At 41.4% G+C, this 11,157-nt stretch overlaps 1 pseudogene; it reads right to left on the bottom strand.

Annotated features, from left to right (window-relative positions):
* Window positions 1–4,655: 4,655 nt before the first annotated feature.
* LOC123821873 lies at window positions 4,656–10,884 on the bottom strand (annotated as a pseudogene).
* Window positions 10,885–11,157: the final 273 nt, after the last annotated feature.

The raw sequence follows: 11,157 nt of genomic DNA, 5'->3' as shown, positions 1-11,157 counted from the left end.
TAGAATTCCAAGTCAGTTATTGACCTTTTTAGTGTATAAAGCACAACCCAGGGTCATCTCAACCCAATAAGCAAGATACAAAGACACGGAAAACAAAGACTTTCCTCTGCAGGGTCTGAGGCCATGAACCTGCTTCGTTACATGGCTGCTGCTGCTGAATCATGTCCTGGACTTTTATCTCCACGTGCCTTAACATCTATTAATCTCCTGGCCCTTCGCATTTAGCTGATTTCCCTAAGTGACCCATCACTTGCTTCCAGCTGAATCTCCCTGGCACTGGGTGCCTGTTCTATTGGTTTGTTGCATCTCCACGAGGCACTGTCATCATCTTCATTCTCAGTTAGATTCTGGGACTTGCTGCTTCTTGCACAGCCTTGTTCAACACAGAATGACATCTCCTTTTTAGGCATATCTCTCTTTAATTTTTTATTATGTGCTCAGTTTGTTTGTTGAATAGATACACCTATCCTATCACCTCTTAGAATTTATGTACAGGCACACAGAACAGTTGTTCCACAATTCATTTACTCGTCAGTTATCTGTTCATGGGCACCAAATAGAATGAGTAAAATTCCAACTTTCAAACCCTGAGGATCAGAGAAAATGAAATTTGTTGCTATCTTTTAATGTCTTTAACGTGATAGGCGATAAGAAAGCTGCCAAATCAGAATCAATCTAGAGAAAAATGTTTTTCTGTGAGTGATTGAAAGGGAGCATAAAAAGATGTCAAGCTGACAGATGGATTACTGCCATTTCAGATTTGCAACCAGAAAACAAGGCCAGGCTGTGGATCTCGGTGTGAAATTGCAAGTCTTCTATCTATTTCAGGACATCACCCTGGAACAGCTCATTTTATTTCCCAGTCATCCACCACTTCTCGTCCACATGCACAGCAGCTGCTACACCTGAGGAGGGCTGGTCAAGGACAGCGTTAGAGTTACAGTCCTCTATATTTTTCTCTTCCCAACCTTTTGTTTTTTGATGTGTAACAAGTTATAAAAGCTGAAAAGACTGTAAATATACATTGCTCCATGGTAAAGAGGGCGTTCCTAAAATTGGATTATATCATTGAAGAGTAAAATACTGTCAACTGGCATTAGTACTATCCAACATCTCCCCCTGGGGCCAATATCCACTGGGTGATCTCCCTTCTGACATCTCCCACGTGCCCTACATGCTATTTATTGTTCACTATTGCTGCTTTTACTAGCCTATCTGCCTCCAGTATTCTTTCATTTTCTGACCATTTCCATGAGCCTCCTCCCATCAACATTTATCTCTAGTATTTCCTGACACCAGTAAAAGGAGGTATGCCAAGTCCAAGCTCGCACTGCGCTCAGTGTTTGAGAATCTGCTCTATATATTTCTACTCCAGAGTTATTCTCACTAAAATGAGTGTTATTAAACAACAGTGCCTTAATCTAACATAATGTATGTGGAAGAATAGACATTTAGACAGTGATGCAACTTAAATCATACTACAGAGGTGACTATTATTCTTGTACAAGAATACAAGAATTGTTTTTACTGTAGTTGAGTCTTTGATTATTCAAATGTCTTGGTTCGAATTACTGTTATTAATTTTTAAAAATATTTTATTTATTTATTTTTAGAGAGGGAAGGGAGGGAGATAGAGAGAGAGAGAGAAACATCAATGTGCGGTTGCTGGGGGTCATGGCCTGCAACCCAGGCATGTACCCTGACTGGGAATCAAACCTGCAACACTTTGGTTCACAGCCTGAGCTCAATCCACTGAGCTACGCCAGCCAGGGCTTATTATTAATTTTTAAAAGGATTTTATTTATTTATTTTTAGAGAGGGGAAGGGAGGGACAAAGAGAGGGAGAGAAACATCAATGTGTGTTTGCCTCTCGTGCATCCCCTATTGGGGACCTAGCCCATAACCCAGGCATGTGCCCTGCCTGGGAATCAAACTGGGGACCCTTTTGTTTGCAGGCTGGTGCTCAATCCACTAGGCCACACCAGCCAGGGCAGTTTGAATTATTTTTCCTAGACATTATGTTTTCCCTCTCACCTTGATACTTAAATAGTTTTAAATATTTTAATGTCCTTTGTATTTATAGTCTCATTTTGGGGCATGAAACAATCTCAGTGTTTCATCATAAAATAATGAATTTAATGGAAAATTCCCCTAATCTACAAGCAAAATGGCTCTAAAACTTTTAACAGCAGTTTTGTTCTTCTTCATTTTCTGAAATTAACTAAGCTGAAAGCTATCAATGATGATATAGCATCTTATCATCAAAGTGGAAGTCAGGAGAGCATGTTTCTAGCTTCTGTTCTTTCACCAGTTAGTGGTGTGTTGCTGAGGAAATCACATCACTGCTCTGGGCCTCTAGATTGAAAGCTGAATCCAGGCATTCTTGAAATTTTTTGGATCATAGATCTTTTAAAAAGATGATTTTATTTATTTATTTTTAGAGAGAGGAGAAGGGAGGGAGGAATAGAGGGAAACAAACATCGATGCATGAGAGAGAAACCTTGATTAGTTAGTTGCTTTCCATATGTGCCCCAACCAGGGACCGAACCCCAACCCAGACATGTGTCCTGTGGCCTGACTACAAATCATGTCAAACCATGACCTTTCACTTTGTGGCGTCATCACCCAACCAACTGAGCCACGCTGGTCAGGGCTGGATCATAGATCCTTTCGAGAATCAGATGAAAACTGGTTCATCTCTCTACCATACACACATTTTTGCATATGTTACTTAGTCTGTTTTTTTGAATATTATTGTTCACAAAGTCAGTTCTAGCCTAAGTCTGAATTCCACCTTCACCCCTGACTGGGTCTGCAACCTTGGGAATGTTACTAAGCCACTCAAAGCTTCAGTTCCTTATCCACTAAGTGAGGAAAATAACATCTACTTCATAGGGTTATTGTTGATTTTAATATATATTAAAGTACCTAGCTCAGTATCTGGTACATAGCAGGCCCTAAATAAGTGACAGATAAAAAAATTCGCAAAGCCAACAAAATGAAAAACACTGTATTAAATTATATTTCATAGCATTGAGTTCTTAAATTGTATTGTATTTTGGATTTTTGTTTTTAATAACATTATATTTTAGAGCTGTTGAGGTCCTAGCAAAATTGAGGAAGGTACAAAGCATCCCATATGCTCCCTCCCCGCACACACGCGTGGCCTCCCCCATTACCAGCACACCCCGCCGAGAGTGGCACATTTGCTGTAGTTGGTGAACATACATGGTCACATCGGTTTTCCAAAGACCGCAGTTTACCTTGGAGCTCACTCTCAGTGTTGTACATTTTGTGGGTTTGGACAAATGTATAACGACATAGATCTAAAATTATAGTATCATTCAGAGTAGTTTCCCCCAAAAATCATCTGTGCTCTGTCCGTTCATCCCTTCCTTCTTCCTCCCAACCCCTGACAGCCACTGTTCTTTTTATGTTTCCATAGTTTTGCCTTTCCCACTATGTCATGGAGTTAGAATCATGCAGTAAGTAGACTCTTTAGACTGGTTCTTATAATTAGTAACATACGTACATTCAAGGTTCTTCCATGTCTTCTTCTATGGCTTGATAGGTCATTTCTTTTTACAGCTGCATAATATCTTATAGTCTGGATGCACTACAGTTTATTTATCCACTCACCTTCTGAAGAACATCTTGGCTGCTTCCACGTTTTGACAATTATAAATAGAAGTGCTATAAATATCCACGTGCAGGTTTTTGTGTGCATACAGTTTCGACTCCTTTGAGTCAATATAGTGCACAGTTACTGGATCACGTGCAAAGCGGGACCCACAGAAAACCCGGAATTATCTTCTGGAGGGCCAGCCCGCTGAAGTGCAGGCTTCCCCTGAGTTCTGCCCCCCTGAATTTTTTTCGAAGACTCTTTCGATGTGTTTGCCCATTTCATCACGGGTAATTTCTGAGCGACCAGCCCACACCGCACTGAGTGTTCAGCAGTTTTTGACCCAAAACGGCATGAGCCCTGTGCCCCATACTCCCTATTTACCTGATCTTGTCCTGAGTAACTTTGTTTTTTGTTTCCCCCTGGATGAAAAAATTCTTCATAGGGAAACATTCTGCCAATATGGGAGAGGTGAAACATAAAAATGGCAGAAGCACTAAAAGGTATCAAAATTGGCAAGTTCAAAAACTGTTTTGAGTGGTGGAAAAAAAAATGTCTCAATCGGTGTATTGCATCAAATGCGTATTGAAGGTGACTGAAGTTTAAACATCTAAGAATAAATATGCAATTTTTAATAAATAAATTCTGATTTTGGGGGTCCCCCCTCATAAGAGCATGTTTAGTGTTATAAGAAACCGCCAAATCATCTTCCAAGGGGGCAGTACCATTTTGCTTCCCACCAATGATGAGTGAGAGTTTCGGCTGCTCTACATCGTCCCCCGAGTTTGGTGCTGTCAGTGCTGTGGATCTGGCCACTCCAGTAGGTGTGTATTGGTATTTCATTGTTTTAATTTGCATTTCCCTGATGACATATGATGTGGGGCATCTGTTCGTATGCTTACTGGCCATCTGTATATGTTCTTTGATGGAGTCTCTCTCTCCCTATTTCTCTTTTTTAAGAAAGTTGGCTGACACCTTTATTGCTTTGGGGGCAGGTGGGTGCTCAGGAGCTCTTGGTGGGGTGGGCTCACCATCAGGGCTTCTGGCTGCTCAGGATGGCGCTGGCCCTGTGGATGGTGGCCATGCGCAGATCTGGGCGGCACTTGTTCTTGCGGATCATGTGACAGATGCTGCTCAGTATGGGCCAGGTGTTCTTGTTGATGGTGGCCCACATGTAGGTCGTGGCTGGCTTTCGATGGCCGAATCTCTGCTTCATGATGACCACCACACCTTTGCTGTCGGCTGCTGGCTGCACGTCTACCTTCTGGTGGTGAATCAGCTCAGTTGTAGCACAGGGAGTGGTGGGTCTTCAGATTATTGGGTTCGGTGCTGTACATCTGCTTTTTCCTCATGGTCAGGAAGCTGCAGCAGTTCTGGGTGACCACTCATTGCAGATATGGTGGGAGGTCCTCTCACAGTGGCTGATGAAGGAAATATTTCTTAAGGTCTTTGCCTTATTTTTAAATCTAGTTCTTTATTTGTTGGATTTTAAGAGTTCTTTTTGTATTTTGGATAACAGTCTCTATCACGTATATCTTTTGGAAATGTCCTCTCCCAACCAGTGGCTTGTCTTGTCATTCATTTGACAACGTGTTGTGTAGAACAACTCTACATATTTTTAATTTTAATGAAGCCCACCTTATCAATTATTTCTTTCATTCATTGTGCCTGTGATGTTCTATCTAAAAAGTCATCACCAAACCCAAGGTCATCTAGATTTTCTCCTTTGTAATCTTCTAGGAGTTTCCTAGTCTTAGGTTTTACATTTACGCTCATCATCCATTTTGAGTTCACTTTTGCAAGTGGTGTAAGATGTGTACCTAGATCTACTATTCTGCATGTGAATGTCCAGTTGTTCCAACTGATATTTAATTTTATTTGTAAGTAATGTTTATTTATTACTACAGCATAGTTGTCAAGTCTGTATTTACCAAGCAAGCATCACAGAAGGCTGCTTTTCAAAATAGTCTTGGAAAACAAATTAGGGCATCAGATGCAGACTAGACATTTCTTTTTTTTTTTTAAAGGAAGTTACTGATTTTATTTTATTTATTTTATTTTTTTATTTTTTTAATCATTGTTCAAATACAGTTTTCTCCTTTTTACTCCCAATCCATTCCCCCCCACCCTTCCCCACTTCCCTCTCATTAGACATTTCATTAAACAAGTTGGGAGCATGCATACTAGATCTAATTTTTCCAGATTTACAATGTTCACAGCATATTAAAAGTTCTGATCAATTGTAAAGTAAGGAGAGTATAGTAATGGCTTATATAACTAGGTTACTTATTTTTTACTCCCAATCCTATTAATTTCTCCAAGAATTAGTGTTCCTGGACACACTTCAGGAAATGTTTTTTTTGGTCTGGTATTCTTTATCTTCCTTTAAGTCTCATCTTCCTCAAGAAATTGCTTTGTTATTTATTCAGTAGCCATTGTGTATGGTGGTTATTAGAATTCATAAAATATTAAGTCCATATAAAAATAGCTATGCAAGATGAATGAACTCAGTGAGATATTTTATCCATGCTGACAAGGCCTGAAGCACAGCCAAATCAACCAACCAATCAATCAGTCAATCAAAACTCTTTCCACTCTGAACAACTGCTAATTATGATTGCTGTCAAATATAGAGACTCCTCTTTAATAAGACCACAGTCTCAACACATATCTGAGAAATAATGAATATGATAGTACTTCACATAGTTCTTCATCTACAGAGACATGTGGGATGGCTGACATTCACTTAGCTATTTTATCAAAGTATTCAACAGAGGGCTATGGAAAACACTTTGGAAACTGTAAATAGGCACTGAATTGATGCACTGGGACCATCATTTTGGCGTTGGCAGTTCTGATGGTTTGGTGTGGAAATTTGGGCAATCTCATCAGATTTGGGATACCAATTTGACAGTAAATAGCCATTTGTAGACTTCAAAATCCACTTAACACTCGGGAAAGTTCAAATCCATTCTGCTGTAGTCAGTCTAGACCTTCCAAAAGTCTTGCCAGCTTTCTCTGTGCCTCCTTATCTAGACATAGTGTTTCTGCACAAATGACTGGGATTGTGACCATAAAGCTGGATTACAGGGCAGGGAGTAAAATATTTTTTTTTAATGAGAAAGAAATTTCATGCAAAAAAGCCTAAAAAATATAAAAACCAAAAGAACGGAGAGGAACAAGTTTAGTTTCTGGGGTTAAAGCATTGAGTACTTCCCCAAAACGGAAATATGTTTTTTTGCATTCATGGGAATTATTATATATCCTTTATGGGGAAAAAAACTTGACCCAAAACAAAGACACATCCTTCAATTCTGCCATATGCAAACAACATTCACCGGAAATTAATATCTTCATCCTGAAACTTAACAACAGACCTGTGTGAAAGTTCTTATTTTCCTAAAATTTTGAAACTCACAAGTTTCAAAAGGATTACTTGTTTTAGCATATACTTGCATTTTATAGGCAATTTCAGGACTAGATTTTTTTTTAAAAAGGTTTTCCTTAGATAAAGTGTTTCTATTTAAAATAACATATATGCAGGCAGAGGCTTATTCCCAGCCACTTATCAGCCTCAGAATCCTGCAGACACCAGTTTAAGTTGGTATTGCATTTTTATCAGTTGCTTAACAGGATTTTGCTCAGTTGAACAGTCCCACAAATAAAAAAAAAATTATTTGAAGTGACTCACACTACTTCATAGCTGGAAACAACAAAACATTTAAAAGGTCTTTTGTATAACATATTGCGAGTCACCAGCTGTTTTTCTGATCGGCAGAGCAAACCCTGTACTGAAAGACCGCTGCCCAGAAGGCACGGGCTGACATTGATTTGAATCTACCAGCTCTCCCGGTGGATCAGATGGCGTCTCAGCACTGGAATCAGTATTGCTATCACACACTCATCTGTCGCCTCATGGGACAAGAGCTGCAAGAAATATGAAGGGAAATTGCTCCCGTTAGGGGACAGCTACATTTATTTCTGCTGAAAAAAAAAGCCACCACCTATAATGTGCATGTTAAAATGATGCCTACCTCTAAAACGAATCCATCCTTTTCTGTCCAAATATTAATAAACTCAGCAGAATAATTCATTATTGCTACTTTCCAGCCCTATTCTTAGCCTTCCTTGGGGTTGAGCCGACCTATTTGTACAGTCGAGTCTGTGTGGAAGTGATTTGTCCTCTCGGAAACTCACACCGGAAGGCATTGCGCAGTGGCTGCCACTTTTGCCTTTGTGTTCATTTCCATCCTTGTGAACACCCCCACTGAAAAGGACTCTTCACTCGCTGAATCAGATCCAGGAACTTTCCTACGTTTTTATTTATTCTTCAATTTCCAGGATGCCCCTTTAATTTGAAAGACCATGACCATTTGGGGAAAAGCAACTTCAAACTTTAACTTGTTTTCTAACCCCACAATAAACTGGCTTCATTTAATGGGAAGCAGCGTCATTCTCCTAAGCACTCATTAGCCCTCTGCACTTTCACTTTTTCACATAAACAGTAGGACACTGACTTCCAGTAAATGTTTGTAAAGCTCGGTAATTCAAAACAGCCTGGCTTAAGCCTGTGCTCACAGAAAAAGCACAACCTCCAGCCCCACATCACACACATATACCCACCCATCCATCCACCCACCCATCCATCCACCCACCCATCCATCCACCCATCCATCCACCCACCAACCCATCCACCCACCCACCCACCCATCCATCCATCCACCCATCCATCCACCCATCCATCCACCCATCCATCCATCCATCCATCCATCCACCCACCCATCCACCCATCCACCCATCCATCCATCCATCCACCCACCCATCCACCCACCCACCCATCCACCCACCCATCCATCCACCCACCCACCCATCCATCCGATAAGTATTTACTGAATAACTGCTATGGACCTGGAGGTGCAGCCACAGATAAACAAGCAAGGCCTCCGCTATCATAGACGAAGGAGGGCAGTAAGATTGTTCATGGCATGTCTTATCTTAAGAAACACTGTAATCTGATGACAGCCACTGCTGTTATTTTCAGATTTACCTTAATTCCGTGCTTTGCTCAATGCATTCTGTGCCATGAAGATATTCAGGGACAACATCTTTGGTTTAAGAATATAAAATATATTTAGAAAATCAAAGATGACATTTGGCCTCTAAGATATAGCCTGTCAAATAATCTTAAACAGATAAGAATCTTAGCAGGAGAATTCATAAACACATTTAATATATAATGCTAAACATGGTGGCAGACGCACAGAGGATGTCTGCATGATGAATTGTTGACCAAGTATTTCATTGCGAAATAAATTTTTGCGGGTCTTTCTTAGGTCGTAGAGAAAGATATCATTAAACGCAAAGCTTGTTTAGCAAAAAATAAATTCAATAGACAGAGTAGCAGTTATTGTTGGGAGTAATAGGTCATTAGAAGCTTTTAAGATCCTCACAATGAATGACATTCCCTTAGGTCCTTTTCAATCCCGACTTGGCCCTAATCACTTCCTGTCTTTGGTTGTTTTTGAAGTCAGTAGGCTGCAGGATAATATATCTTGACATCATAACCTAAAATATCAGATTGGCTCAATTGTTATGCAAGTAATGTTGCTTTGCAAATGACGGCTGGGAGATGGGACGCTACCAAGTGAAGAGGAAAATGCACGCCACATCCTCTCCCTGCTGCCTGTGGCCTCATCGGAAATAACATCTGCGAAGGAACACGTGACACTTCCATCCACCAATGCGTTTGATGGGCAACAGTATCTACAATGAAATCTCATGTACAAGGGGATGAGGACACGGCAGCTTTTGCCTCTGCCTGTGCGTCCCCTCACCACCTCGCCTCTGCCCCACACTTCTCCAGAAGAGGGGGTGGCAGGAGCCTGGGAAGCAGCATTTCCCAGTGTGCACCCTGATTAGGATGCCAGCACCAGGGATGGTTCCCCCTCCCCGCCACAGGGCAAAAGTATTTAAACGCTCTTGTGGCCTCAGGAAGGCTACCAACAAACTGTTCTCTGTGCAACCCTACTTCAAGAGGAATTTAATTAAAAAAAATTACATTTTGTAATTAGTATTTATGAATCTTGGTACTCATGAGGTACGATCGTTTCCCCCCTTCTTTATCAATTATCTTGGGGCATCACAAACTGTATTTAAAGAGATCTGAAGCTAATCACAGGAGTCGGACAGCTGGCTGGTGCTGAGAGAACATGTCCGTGAAAGGACCTCAGAAGAAGGGATTCTGGGAAAGGTCTCCTGCATGGACATACCCAGGGCATGCCTGCGTCTGCTTTCAAGGATCTTCTTAGGATAAAAACACTGAAATAACAAAAAAACAATATATGCCTAGAATTGCAAAAATATCTTGAGAATTCCTTGGAACTGTCTCATATTTTCCCCATTCCTCAGCATGCACTGCCAAGTTACCTTTGGGCTTATGCTAATGTGTCTATTATCGGCAGCCACTCCCTGTATATCAATAAGAAGATTCAGGCTGCCTAACTGAAGAATGAGGTTTAAATTAGTTACAGCCTGAATTTAGCTATAAGCCTACATTTTTGCACTTATCACGGCATAAGTTTTCACAAGCACCCACTGCAGAGTGAGTACTCCTAAGAATGACTTTTGAAGGGAAAAGAATAAAAAATGGGCTGTAATACATAGTGCTTTACACTATGGCCACTGCAGGAGGTACAATGGAAGTACCATAAGAATGTCGTCTAATTCTGTGGTGTCTTAATGGGGGGTAGCAATGGTTTATTTATTACCTCCTTGGTCACAAACCAGACTTATAAAAGGTCACGTGAGGAAGTTACTTGAAGAGGCTCTACCTTCAGATCTGGTTCTCAGAGAGTGAATGAAAGAAATGAGTGAATGAATGAAGAAATGAATGAGTGAATGATGGATCTCACGGTGGCATATAGTGCTCTCAAATGCAGCTAGCAAATGTGGAGGATGCCGAGGGAGGTTTTAGCAACCAGGACATCCCTCGGCTCACATTCTTTTGGCCAGCACTCAGGCGCATGGGGTCAGCACCCACATGCCCAGGAGGAAGGAAAATGGGTTCAGGGCACAGCCAGTCAGTCCCTGCTGGAAGGAAGGATCCAAACTCCCAGCCACTCTGTCTGCTTGGTCCACGGCTGCTGCGCTCCACAGGCTCTGCCACCGCTGCCTTCCCTGCGCCTCCAGCCCACGTCATCGGTGAAGGATCTTGTGCCCTGCAAGTCCAGGGAGCCTGCCCGGCCCCGCATGCTTGGCTCCATCTTCCGGGTTCTAGGTCCTCATTCTTTTTTTTTTTTAACTTTTGTTTTTATTGTTGTTCAAGTACAGTTGTCTCCACTTCCCCCTGCCACTCCTCCCACCTTAGCCATCCCCACTTCATTCTAATTTCAATTCCAGTAGCAGGGCCCCTGTCCTGCTCATGTGCCTAAATCTGGGCACTGGAAAAGCAACAAAGAAAGAGGGGGATTAGAAATTCCTATTGTGGGGTGCTGCTTTTGCATCCAGTATGTGTTCAGAGCTGACGAGGCCATTAA

This window comes from Phyllostomus hastatus, unplaced genomic scaffold (genome assembly GCF_019186645.2).
Source record: "Phyllostomus hastatus isolate PE091 unplaced genomic scaffold, TTU_PhHast_1.1 phas_contig_40, whole genome shotgun sequence".
Classification (NCBI taxonomy): Eukaryota; Metazoa; Chordata; class Mammalia; order Chiroptera; family Phyllostomidae; genus Phyllostomus; species Phyllostomus hastatus.
The sequence above is the reverse complement of the archived record's forward strand: the minus strand, read 5'-3'. Positions and strand labels throughout refer to the sequence as shown.